This window comes from Amphibalanus amphitrite, unplaced genomic scaffold (assembly GCF_019059575.1).
Source record: "Amphibalanus amphitrite isolate SeventyFive unplaced genomic scaffold, NRLGWU_Aamphi_draft 001865F_arrow, whole genome shotgun sequence".
NCBI classification, from domain to species: Eukaryota; Metazoa; Arthropoda; class Thecostraca; order Balanomorpha; family Balanidae; genus Amphibalanus; species Amphibalanus amphitrite.
In genome coordinates this window covers 603-15072 of record NW_024883358.1, presented here as the reverse complement: position 1 = coordinate 15072, position 14470 = coordinate 603, and positions in this window count along the sequence as shown.

Genomic DNA, 14470 nt, shown 5'->3' with positions numbered 1-14470 from the left:
AGGCGCTTTGGTGAAGACCCTGGTGACAGTCCTGCTGGTGGCCCTGGTTCTGGTATTGACAAGGTCGGTAAAGGTGACCGCGACCGTGACGGTAGCGGGGGCGGTGGTTGCACTGGTGACGATGTTAGCGCTGGTGACGCTGTTGGTAAAGGCAGCGGTGACGGTGACGGCGATGCAGGAAGTGGCGTTCTCTCCGGATCGGAAGCACCAGACTCCATTTCGGCTGCTGTTTGACACACTTCAGTCCACATCAGCTCTGTGACACCGTTTGGAAATTCTGCGAGCAGCTTTGGTGCCATGGCTAACAGCGTCTTCCACATCGCACTCGCTGTCTGTGAATATCCCACTGCTCTTATTTCCAGTACCGTTTCTGTGAGAGACCTCCACAAAGTCTGGGTTTCTGCGATATGGCTCGTCCTTAGAAGCTCTGGGATCGCGTTAAGGAGCATCTTCCATAGCACTAGAGCCTCAGTCTCGAAACATCCGTTCAGGAGAGTTGATAGCTGAGACACTAGGTTTTGCCAAACGCACAGCGCCCCTTTGGGTTTGTTGGTACGAAACCGGATGATGATTTGGCCAATTTCTACCCTCCAAATGTCCTCCATAGGTGGGTTGTTCTTGCTCACATTGGCCTCCGCCATACCCGAGGGATTTTATCTGCCGAGTCACTCGTCACATGCGTTTACGGATCACCCCCTCACTGAAAGCACGTATCACGCTCACTATCACGCCTGACGAGGCACTGCCGTGAGTGATCCCCTCACTGACGAGTATCGCACAGACACGTGTCACATCGCAAAATATCAGAAGCCGTCTGACGTCAGTTAGCAGGTCGGCACCTGACAGACAGGGGGCAGTCAGCACCCGACGCAGTCACGGTCACCTCAACCCCGGCTCACAGGTATGACAGGCTGCACTGCACGCTGACAGGTCACCTTGTCCGCGTCGCGGTGGTCGAACGACTGTCACTACTCACTACACTGCATCCCCGTCGCAAGGTCCGCAGTTATCGCCGCCTCAGCTGGGTACAAAGTGACTGACAATATCAACAGACTCGTCAGGCAAACTCCACTGCTGATACCATATCGGACACGAGCTAACGGCATTGCGCTAACTTTGCTGGGAGGGCAGTTTGCTCAAGTGGCTTGGCTTGGCTGCCGGAAGGTTGAGGCTCAACGATGCAATGGTGGTGAATTTTCTAGAGAATAAAGGCATCATAAAACATAGTTGCTTTCCTAGCGTTGATAACGTGCTGATGTTTCAATGTATGTGCCATGTAAGACGTGAACATGATTGCAATAACATAGGCGAACATTCTACCCACTAGGCCACTAAAAACAGCGTTTTTCTCCGTGTGGACCACGTTCTTTTTATCTTTCTTGTAGAATGCATGGGTAAGTAGACGGAGGAAGGCGTCTGGTCCTTTCTTCATACCCCTATTTGCCACATTTATCTTTCTGAGGGTAGTTGTAAGCCCAGACAATGTATCAGGCCATGTCTGATGCCTGACTGTTGACCACTCAAAGCAGACACGGTGGTCGATGTATCCCTCGATCCAGACGTCTAGACTGCGGGATGCATCATGGTTAAGCGACTTGTTGGTTTCATTATTTTTCTTATTCTTGAAATTTATCTAAGGTGATTGATATAAAGCATTCAACCAGGATCATGGTAATGCCGCTCCTACAAGATATATTTTCTTCGGCAGCATCCGTTATTATTTCAATCGTGAATAATACCAAAAATTAGAGTTCTGAAATGGATTTTGCTTGCTTTTAGCTTTTTTCTTTTCACATTTCTATATCGTATTTAACAAACATAGCTCATTGCCGAATGCTGGCTGAGCGCAGCGGAAGTTGTCGCTCAGTCCTGTGCATCGCGCAAAGCACGAGGGGCGGCTGGCAGCCGGGCACAGGTGTTGTCGCCAGACCCGCCGCCAAGGGACCAATTTCCTGGAACACACCACCACAGACATGGTCGTACTGACGTGTGGGGCCGGAGATAAGCGGTTGCAGATCCGATAGTGTTCTAGGTGACCCAAAACAAACGATCATAAGCCGGTTCTTCGTTCACATTAGGTTCGAGCTGATTTGCAAGTTATGTCCTGAAGCTACATTGAGTAACGTCATTAAGTTATGTCATGAAGCTCATGTATTTGGTGCTACGAGCTAATCAATCACGTCTATGTGACTGTGTAAATCTCACGCGTTGGGCGTTTCCTGTGTGTTGATTGTTTGTATGCTACAGGGGCTCCAGTCAGTTTGTTTTGCATGAAGTCATTTTTGAAATGTTACAAATATGTTCACAATTAACAAAGAAACGGAAAACTTCATTCGTGGGTAATATAAACATGATTCCATGTATAATGTTGATTAATGTATGCACTTGTGCAGTGTGCTAGTGTATCAGCATTGAAGCCATACTCAGGTTATTTCTGACTTGCATCCTCTTCTTGATAATCGCGGTTGCTCGTCTAACACACACATATTTCTACGCACTATCCTCAGGGTAGCATAATAGGCACTTATCTGTTGCGGTATGAAAATGTGATAGCGAAGGGATGCAGTTAAGGACACCGTACGACCTCCTTCAGCCGTACAGCAATGTTCTCCTGCCGCCGCAGGCCCGGCTAATCCCTTGAATTGACCCTAAAACCAGACGCTGCCTCAGGTCGATGGAAGAGTTAATGCCTCGCCCCCGCCCTTACACTTGAGTTTAAGTTATAGATGGATACTGAGAAGTAAGAGGAGGGAAGGCGCATGCACATAGGCGTCATAACATTGAGCAGAGACGTCGTATTCACTTGGTATTCACTAGGAAAAGTAAAGACTAAGCCTATCGGAAAATAACGAATGTGTAAGTAATGCTACATTATACAGGTACTTTCTTTATGCATACGTCCTCTACACCAATAAATTGCGCCCGTAGGTACATACATACATGATCTATCACCTAACCTGGTTTAGAAGTCGAAAGCTTTCTCATGATCTAATTCTAAAGAACAGGCCATTATAAATATTGCGATTCACAGAAAGCCCGTATCTTCGATCATCGATATATTTTCAATACAACTGCTGCAAGACCATTAGATACTCTTATCTCATGTCCACAAATGACTCAAACACGAATAGAGCAAACGTCTTTTTCCAGTGCCACGAGGCTCGCCTGTTTTTCTATAAAAGGAAGCGAGCAGCCACTGAAGACCGGTTTCATCATTCAGAAATCTGGGTTTTCGCAACTCAGCTAGTATTCGCCGAAGCGTGGCTGCGCTCATTCGTATCAGCGTCCAAGGAAGTTACCAAATTGTTGATGAGACAGCGAAAAAGTGTCCAAAGTCTTTTCGCGGAGCGCCACGGAATTAAACTCGCACGAGAGAAACGATTCTCGTCGTTTGTGGCTTATTTGGAAGCCGCATTCAGTCAATCTCGGTACCTTTCTCTCCACTGCAAGGTATTCTGATGGACAACAGAACCTGAATGAAAAGGTAGGACGGGTTATATTGATTTGGTGCAGTGGAATGACCTAAAATGAATACCCTAATTGTTTTGTCATCATGCGCAACACTCTAATAATAAGTTTGTCATTCCTTTTGTCCCGTACTTGAGAAACAATTCTGTCGGACTCCACTTGTCTGATACTGTTTTGGCGCCCCTTTGAGTTCGGTGAGGAAGCTAATATGGATAGAAGTTTCACGACCAGGATATCATTATCTAACTTTTCAAATTTCTGAAAATCAATTAGAATCATTTAGTATTATTTCATTTTAGAAATGTTCTAACTCTGCAGAATAAATCTTTTAATGCCAGGTTGTTGAATGGTCACGGCAATCTACATGAAGTACCCGCTTCTCTGACCTATCAGACAGCACTGAGCAGCTGAACTTGATAGCGCCAGTTCAAGGCAGTGATAAGCAATCAGCATGCACTAAATCGCTATCGTAATTTCATGAATCGCGGTTACTGCAACTAGTCAACTGACTGCAGTGTCGGGTCGTGACCTGTCAGCTGACTACGTCAGGTCGTGACCTCGGTGGGTCGTGAGTCGTGACCTCCCCCGGACCAGAAGTACACGAACAAACTGGGACGATAAGTCGGCACCGCGTCGGCCTCCCGGGTCGTTACGGGTGACATCCGTCATCGGGCCGCGTCCCGGCGCCTTTGAACTATTCAGAGGGTCCAATTGACGCGCCGGAGCGGCCGGACGGTCCCGATGACCGTCGCTGCCGGCACGGCGCCTGGTATATTACCGACCCTGCCTACAGAAGGATGGGAGTCGCGCCGCCAGAAGCGGTGAGGATGGACGCAGCGGGGTTTGATAAAAGATGCATGCTGCTGCGGTGCTGCGCATAGCGATAGACTGCTTCCGGAAGGCGCGAAGGGGTACTGATGAGATGTAAACCGCAGAAAGGGAGTACAAATGAAGTCAAGGCGGTGCTTACAAAGGGTTACATATGAGATCAGGGCGCCGCAGAGGGACCGATGTCGTCAGAGCGATTTAACGATGTTCCTTTACGCCACCAGTGCGTGAATGAATGGACACCAATTCATTCAATTCATTCAAATCCGCTTGGTGGTGTAAGCCACAGATGGTTACCAATTCTTACGTGGTCAAGCAGACTATCCCCCCAATTGTGACCCTACCACCGGGTTCTAAGTTCAGCTATATAGTACATGGAATTTGATACTGCCCACCCTTAACCCATATGCATAGACGTACATAAATGTACGTCAATTTGAGTTGACCAATGTGTGCCATCTTTATAGAAATAGAGCTAATGAGCCATCAAACGCGGTCGTTCTAAATCATTTACATTGTTAGCCATCAGGTGAATACCAAAAACACGGTTCCAATGCATTCAGTGTTGAGTTTGAGGCATTCGGTTTGTTGATGCCGCAACGGGAAGATTTTCACCCGTTCAGACGCTCGACCCAAGGTGAGCCAAGTGTTCTTAATTATAGTTAAGTGCTTTTCCCGGATTAGCTTTCGTTGCCAGCAATCTGCTCAAGCATGACCCTAACTTCATGAGTGGTGTCATTATAATGCTAATTTTGCTTACCAAGCAAATCCAAAAATAGTACGTTTCACAAAAACGCACGTACAATAATGTACGTCTATGCATATCCGTTACATTTTGTTTCCCAAACATCAAACACGTTTATGCTTTGGTTTGATGGCAAATGTGAGCCTCAACGATGTTCTGGATCAGGGCTGCGGGAGTCGATGGATTTTCAGTGTCTCCGACTCCGACTCCGACTCCGACTCCGGGTAGAACTATCGACTCCGACCGACTCCAACTCCGACTCCCGACTCAGCAGCCCTGCCAGGTCAGCGGAGTCAATGGGTTTGTCGGTGATTCTGACTCCGACTCCGGCTCCGGTTTCCAAAATCGACTCCGACTCCGACTCCGGTCAGAATTGTCGACTCCGACCGACTTCGACTCCGACTCCGACTCCGCAGCCCTGTCTGGATGGCATCGAGGAGCGAAGTCGAGTCGCCGATGTCACGGTCGTCGTCCTAGAGCCGCCGGAAGTTCGCGTCGACACAAACGGAGACTCTATCGACGAAGAGAATGCTGACCCAGCCCGCCTGACGTAACTGGTCTGAGCCGTAACTGACGTAACTGAGCCGTAAAGACGTAACTGAGCCCGTAACTGGTCGCACCCACCGGCTCAACCGGTTCGGGATGGTTATGGATGTATGTCACTTCCAAAGCAGCACCAAGCTTGACCCTGATGATCGGTTTTGCAGCAGAGATCCAGAAGCGCCAGTTCCATGGCACGGGTACCATGTGAGGGAATCGCCTTCTGAAGGCGAACAAGTTCACCGACATCAACGCCTTCAAGAAGAAGTCCAATCAGACCATCGAAGCATTTACGACTGCCAACAACGGCTGCAGTGCGGCTGTTGTAGCGGGTTTTCGGCGCTCAGTCGTATCTTCATTATATACATCGGATTCGGCAACACACATGACTGCCTGCTTTGTAACGGGGTTTTCCGTCGCGGAGAACGGCTCGTGGACGGTTGCCGGTCTCCTGTCAGTTCTCTCCAGAGCGGGTCAGTCCAACGGGTCACACATAGGTCACTGCACCTTTTTGGTATAGGATGGGTACAATCTCTTAAAAATTGGGTTAAAATGGCATCCTCGGTGTGATTACTCTAACTTTGGATCACGGGATTGCACTCAAGGTTAGGGTTCGCTAGATGTGAGCCACATAAATTTAGTTAGTAAACCTGTAGCCGAAAAAAAAATATACTAAGCCCGCTCGCCCGTCACTTAAAATTGATTCTCGAGTTACCTATAACACTCCTGTTGAAATAGCTACCAATCCTTTAGAAGACGGCCACCCGCTCTCGTCACAGAAGTCACCAAGAAAAACGACGAAACGGCACCAAATAGCACGGCAGAAGCGGGCTCTCAAACGTTTAGTCGCGGGGCGCGACTATAAAAAGAGGTCTGAAAATGTAACGCAGATGCGTTGCATTTTTTTCATCTTTCATGCTGAACTGCAAGCTGTGCCACAAGCTGAAACACGGCCATCTGCGAGCGCCGCACAGACACGGTCAGCCGGCTAAATCGGCTGTGATACCCTCTCTCCATCCCAGCTGGCGTCCACACAGACGGCGCAGTAGGCTCTGACAAACAGGAGTCCTCTATAGATGACCACCTGACCCCACTTCATGAGAACCCGGATCTGAAGCCAACAAATAGCATACCGAAACGCGTCATTCTGCCAGCCTCGAGCCATTAATCAGTTTAGCCTTTGGAAAACAAGACTCTGTCCCACGCTCGGCACCCCGCCAGAGAACAAGGAGAGGGGAGTGCAGACCGGCCCTGATTTGAACCAAAACAAGAAAGGGGAGCGGAGACCGACCCGGGTTGTACGAAAACAGGATGAAATGGAACTCGGTCGCCAACGACAAAATATAGGACATCTGGCCGGACCTGACTTCAAAACAAGGGGAGCAGAGGGCCAGGCCCGCCACCTGGCGCCTCAGGCGCCGTGAGCGCCGGCGGCGAATTCCACCCGGTCGCTGCGTGAAAGGGTGCGACTGCCATGGCCGGAGGGGAACCGAACTTTGTCAGCAAATCACGAACTTTCGAGGGCGGAGCCGAGTGCAGCTTCTGAGAATGGAGGACGGAGATTGGACAAGGTGATGCTGCCCGGCCCTCTGAAGTATGACGTCATCATAAGTATAAGTTGATGAAACGGAACTGAAAAGCTCTCTCGGACGACGCATTCCGCGCTCTCTGGCTCTCTCTCGGACGACGCATCCCGCGCCGGTGGCACTCTCGGCCCACGTCTCTCGTCTGACATCGCGGACAGCCCACGAGACACCAGCGGCTGGCATCACGGCGCCGGCGGCGGCTCTGGCCGCCGGGCCGGGCGCTGGACGGACACGACCATCATGTCAGCGACTCCATCTCAAGTAAGGTCACGCGGTGAACACGGGTGCGCACCTAGTCCCTAAATCCTTCAAGTAACCCCCCCCCCCCGTTACTGCTGTGTGAGCCACATTATATTCCCCTTCTTAGGTGTCGTCCGCAATATTTTAGGCCATTCAGTTTAGGTAGTTCAATTTATTTTTGGGGACATTTCAGTCTAGGTAGCTTAATTAACAATTCGATTTCGGTCAATTATGTAAATGTGCGCGTGGTGCGAGACGCGTGCCGACGTGGACCCTCGTCCGGCGCCCCGTGGTGATTAAGGCGGACGGAGGGGATTATGCACCGTGGGGAGTCGGGAAAGGGACGGGCGACTGTGTACCGCACCGCGCGGCTTGTGGGGCTCAGTTGATGGGCGGCCTGGGCCCAGAATGTTTCCTTTAAATTTGACTTGTAAGGGAATTTAAGGTGTTGCGTCGGAGTATGTAAATAAATGGGACTTGTAAATATTGAAATACGAGTGTGAGTAGTGCTGAAGGGGCAGGGATCGGAGGATGGAGCATAAAAGGCCATATGCTAACCCACAGTCAGGAAAGAGGTCGTTTCCAAGGTGTCCGGCCAGAGTAATTTACAACGATCAGTTCTCTTTATCTGTTGAGTTTACACAGTGCACAAAGCGATTATACACAACACATGCAGGGCCTCCCTAGCCTAACCGATACTGGAGCTTCTCCGGTTGACTCCTAAGTGCCCTTGCCAGTGGATTTCCTGGCACTCCATCCTCCCCAAATTATCCCACGGTCCAACAATAGCGATTATACACAACACACACACAGGACCTCCCTAGCCTAGCCGATACTGGAGCTTCTCCGGTTGACTCCTAAGTGCCCTTGCCAGTGGATTTCCTGGCACTCCATCCTCCCCAAATTATCCCACGGTCCAAACAATAGCGATTACACACAACACCCACAGGACCTCCCTAGCCTAGCCGATACTGGAGCTTCTCCGGTTGACTCCTAAGTGCCCTTGCCAGTGGATTTCCTGGCACTCCATCCTCCCCAAATTATCCCACGGTCCAACAATAGCGATTATACACAACACACACAGGACCTCCCTAGCCTAGCCGATACTGGAGCTTCTCCGGTTGACTCCTAAGTGCCCTTGCCAGTGGATTTCCTGGCACTCCATCCTCCCCAAATTATCCCACGGTCCAAACAATAGCGATTACACACAATACACACAGGACCTCCCTAGCCTAACCGATACTGGAGCTTCTCCGGTTGACTCCTAAGTGCCCTTGCCAGTGGATTTCCTGGCACTCCATCCTCCCCAAATTATCCCACGGTCCAAACAATAGCGATTACACACAACACATACAGGACCTCCCTAGCCTAACCGATACTGGAGCTTCTCCGGTTGACTCCTAAGTGCCCTTGCCAGTGGATTTCCTGGCACTCCATCCTCCCCAAATTATCCCACGGTCCAAATGACAGCGATTATACACAACACATACGGGACCTCCCTAGCCCAACCGATACTGGAGCTTCTCCGGTTGACTCCCAAGTGCCCTCGCCAGCGGATTTCCTGGCGCTCTACCCTATCCAGCGGTCCGAATATAAGGAGCACACATAGACCTTGCCGCACACGAAATATTTGTAACTTTACCCCACATGGACACTGGGGACACTGCAAGGGACGGAACCGGGGAGATAGATGATGCACGTCACGCCCCTGTGCGTGGAAAGTCCACCGACGCGGCCATGGGTTAGGAGGGAGATGAGAAGCGAGTGAAATGGAAGAAGACTGTACACGGAGAGGAATCGGAATTCCTAAATGAAGCTCAGCTCGGATAGACCCCACTTAAATAGTAGGCCTCGCTTGGGTAAGCCCTGGATACGTGCAATAAGTCGCGAAGTGAAGAGAAAGGATGAGAGCGAGTTGAGGATCGATTATTGAGGATGAGTGCATAGCCGACGAAGGCTAATCCGTTCGGTTGCCGGCGCGGGCCCCATAAAGCCGTGGCTATACGGAGACGATGCAGGCAGCCCGGAGGGACCTAGTGACCCCGCCCGGTTTTAAAAGATAGGTTAGGTCCGCTATCGGTCCATTGAGTGATCAGCGCAGGATGACATTCGATAAGTGACGTAGGTAGTTTCGGAGATGGTTAGGACCCCAGGCGTCCCAGCGAGGAGACGTATGCCGCCGGTTAAGTAATGTCCCGCGAAGAAACGTGTGATGCTGCAGGACGAGGGTTAAATACCAAAGCATGCGAGTCGGGTGATCGCGGTAAGTCGGTACTGGCCACCCCGCTGTCAGTCGATTTACTCCGGCCGTGCAGCGGTCATTTCGGTTAGGTCTGTGACGACAGCTTAACTACCAGCAACGGATAGATAGGGCTTCGGGCACCTATAACGCTGGTAGTCGTGGATTGTGTGAAGCCAACGGAGGCTTACCCGTTCGGTCGCCGGTGCTGTTCCAAAAGCCGTGGCTATACGGAGACGATGCAGGCAGCCCGGACGGACCTAGTTACCCAGCCCGGTTTCAAATTTTAGATAAGCCCATTGCGGGCCGTGGTACGCTTAGTTTTCGTTTTATTATAGGCAATTTGGCATAAACTGGTAGTCATGGATTCGTGTAAAGCCGACGAACGACTAACCCCTTTCGGTCGGGGGCTGGCCCGAAAACCGCGGCTATACGGAGACGACGCAGGCAGCCCGGACGGACCTTAGTTACCCAGCCCCGGTCTCAAATTTCAAATAAGTCCCCCGCGGAAACCGGACTACACAGTGCCCTGCGAGCCGTAGTCTCGGAACCGCTGGCCGAAGACATTTTTTTTTTTTTGTGTAGGTAGTTCGACATGGTGATGGGACGGACCGCAATAAGTCACGTAACGCGAAGGTCGAGTGCCGAAATATGTGGTGGGTCGTATCTCTAATTGTGTAGCGTGAGCATTATGAAGCGTTTGTCTGATGTACGGAACATTGTGGTTATGAAGGGATAACGGTTAAATGACATTTAAGGCCAATGACTCGATAACGACTTTGCGCGCGCCCTAGCACCACCGGGGGAAGTTAGGAAAAAGGGGAGGGACCGGAGATGGTCAACTCTGGTAAATTACGAGGTATAAGTGGACGAATGACATGGTTGTAAGGGGATGGATAAATGGACGAATGATTGATACATATATCTGGTGGGAGATGACCCTCAAGCTAGGAAGGGCGCTGTTGTTTGAGAGTGGGACTTTTTGTTAAATAGAGTTGATTTTCTCTACCAATATGATCGAGGGTAATTGATTAACATTTATCATTATCTCCCATTCCCTAACCCTGGCCTATGTGTTTCCGATGATTGATCGCCCCGAGGTAGAGTCTGAGTCGGAACGGGTTCGCGAGGGGCTGGACACAGAGGAGGGCTTCTAGGAGCGCGCCGACGGAGCTCTCAATAACGAAAGACACTGTCCGGTTAGCTTGCTCTCATCTCACTCCCGAAAGACACTGCCCGGTTAGCCCCGCAACGCCGCGAAAACCCGCTACACTGTTATCCGCTGGATGGACGTGGTCGAGGATCACGAGTTCCAAGAGGCCATCATGCCGTCACTGGGGAAGGAAGAGCCGGCCGACGCCCCTGGACAGACGCACCTCTCCGAGTTCCAAGTCGATGGCGACCAGTCGCTCTGCTCCGTTGACCATGCCGGCGACTTTACGTCCGGCTGATGGCCGTCTTTAGTCATTACAGCGGGGCCACGCGCTCGGGACAGTGTCTGACGTGTACAGTGTGGGACGGGACAGGTGGTGCCATTACGACGACCGACGCGTCAGCTGCGTGGACGAGGCAGACGTCCTGGGCGAAGGCCCCCAGCGGAACAGCTACATCTTCTGTCTCCTCAAGAAGCTCTGCAGTCAGGTAGTCAGCATGGAGCGCGCCGTGCGCCGGACTGTGACTGCCACAGGGGAGCACAGGGTCACCGCGTCGGTGGCCAGCAGCAGAACGCCTCCTGATCGCCATTGACAACGTGCTCTTTTTATAGGTCTACTATGTTGACTATTATGTACATAAGACAAGTTTTCGATAGACGGTAAAACTTGACATAATTGAGTTGTGTTTTGCAAATTTCCTTATTTTCATCATACATGATCTACATCTATTTCCTAATTCAACGTATGAATTGTAACAACCATTTCCAAGGGTCTGTAATGCAACACAACATATCATACATCATATTTGACCATACAACACAAGTTATTCCCCTCGCCCAGGTTAACGATGACATGACGTCACCCTACCCCCTCCACAACCCCATCCCCACCCCAACCCATCCCTCATACATTGCTTCTGAAGTACGAAAGACGTTAGCATTGTATTAGGGATATCGGATGTATTATTTTAGGACGGCGGCGGCAGACGTCACAATTGTCTTGTTGACACCTGGCATAGACGTACATTTTTGTACGTCACTTTGAACGAGCATATCAGGCAAGCACTAAATGTAAAAACAAAACAGTTGATGTCAGCAGCTTAGTAACATGTTGTTTAACAATGCTAGAAAGTTTCATACAAATACTCGACAAAAAATTAATTCATGCATATATGGGTTAATGAGGTTTAAGGTGCAGTTTCCCCAGAACTCTTTAACAGCCTCAGCTACTTCCTGATAATCCTGTCTCCCTGTCGCCACCCGGCAGTACCCACGATCACTGACTACCTAACACACAACCGACGTCCGTCCCACCTCACAGCGTCGGCGGCGACGCGTCGGTTCGCCCGACTGGCGCGTCGACATCAGACCTCTCTGGTGACGACGGATGGCCCAACTTGGGACAGGCACAACTAACGACACTGCCAACTTTGCGGTGGGGATGAGGGAGGGAGGGGAGGGGAGGCTATCGCAGAGGTCGGGATTGTGCGTGAGGATTAGACTGGGTTGGGTGTGAAGTGTGATGTAAGTGCAGGGCTGGGTGTGTAGTGAGTGGGGTTGAGTGTAGAGTGAATGAGGTTGAGTGTGCTGCGCAAGTTGAATTGCTGAGAAGCTAGATCCGTATCGAGTGAGGCTGAGTGTAAAGTGTTTGGGTGCAGTTCGTCTTGGTCTGATTTATTGATTTATGTAGTTAAATGGAAAGATTTCCCGTAGGCAACTAATTAAGCTGAATTGTTGTGCTTTCAATCGACTCAACCTTGTCTGCTTAGTGTGCAATTGCTGAAATTGTATCTATTGACTGGTTGAAAGGTCTCAAAGCGCAACTGGCTCGGAACTTCAAGCTTGAATGGGCACATGTAAACACATGCGAATATCTGCCTACCTTATATTCCTTATATTCGTTGGATGTGACAATAAACCTGAAAGTCGGGTTAAAGTGAAACAATCTTGCTGACATACATTTCCGTTTAACCCTCGCCAGACCTATTGGTTTTCTACATACGCGCCGGCCGAGGGGGGGGGGGGCGGGTACGACCCCCCTCGCCGTTTCGCCCCTGGTGGAGCTAGCGCGTCGCGGAAAAAACGAGCGTGCGCGCCGTTACGAGACGCAGAGATTGGTACCCGATTTTAAGGTCCTAGGTCAACCGGTGACCTCTGAGGTCAGGTCAAGTGCCCCAAGGGGCGGTTCAGTTTTTGGTGAATAACTTCGCAAAAAACGGCCGCAGAGCCGCGATTTTGGCAGCATCGTGTTCGCCTCGTTCAGGCGCGTCGAATGATATACTTTTTGTCCGGGTCAGTTCAACTTGGGGTGTTGACCTCAGGTCAAGGTCAGGTCAGCACCCCCAGGTCACGAAGTTGGTCGAAAGAGGTCATGTCGCATATCATACGATTCGGCAGGTCTTCCTGAGTCCATTGGTGGCTTTCCCGAGTCGCTAGCTCAATTTGATCAAGAGTTATTGACGAAAAACTAATATGACCTTGATGACGTCATAAATGACGTCACGCAAGGTCAACATTACAAAAGTGACGCATCTAACCTTGCAAGGAGTGCATCAAATCACGATTCTGTGTGCTTGAGATAGTTGGAGATCGTTCCCGGCGCCAGAATAGCAGTTTCCATTTTCCCCATTGACTTAGGTGAGGTCACGAAAATGACCTGACCTCATATGACCTTTAGGAAAAAATCCGAGATATACAAGTTGTGAGACTCATAATGGATACTAGATCCTGCAAGTTTCATTTCCCTGTGACATCTCCTCTGGCAGTGAGGGCGTTGCGAAGTTGCGCATCTCTGAAGACCGTGCAGAGGTTCACTTATGACGTCATACTGACCCAAAAACGCGGTTGGTGTCAAAAGATCCGGCTTGGATTAAAGGTCAGGTATGCCAAGTTTCAGCTCTCTATCTCCAGCGTGTTCGGAGCTATCTCGAAAAAACCCTAGGGGGGGGGGGGCGGCGGCACCCGCCCCCTCCCCTCGGCCGGCGAGGGTTAAATTCGACGATTTAGCCCCCATGTGCAGTAAGACATTTTGCCTATATCCAACATTAATGATAATAATGTAACAAATTATCGGGAACGTAGTAACTCTGGGATAGAGCCTGAATGTCGCCGTATGTGGGTCTCTGAGTTATATGGGCTGAGCTTGGAGTAGGTATCTCTAAAGGTGGAGCTCCGAGTGTCCTTATAGGTAGAGCTCGCAGTGATGTATAGGCAGAGCGCAGAGTAGAGCCCAGGTGTCCCTATAGGTAGAGCTCGGAGTGATCGAGGCAGAGTGCAGTGCCCACGAGCAGCAGGTTGGCTGTAAAAGGCCGTATTGAGGTGATGGGGCTTTTACGACCGAAATTTTACGGCACTCGACAGGTAATACTTGGAGTGGCTGGCAAAAAGTCGATGGTTCGGGCAATCAGAACACATCGTGGTGTGTAACCGATGGAACGATGATTGTTGCCCTTATGTTTTGAAATTGGATGCACGTAAAGGCGCTTCTAGCTTATTGAATGAATTTACTTCCATTCCATCTCAATTAAAGGTGCAACTTATTCTCTGTACCTTTTTATGTGCTCGGTAGAGTGTGCCTCTACGGTAAACATGCTCACTAACCCGCTCCAGGGAATGCTGAAAAAGTCCCTCCGCTTATCTAGCCAAGCAATAATGAAATTCTGCTTCCCGGA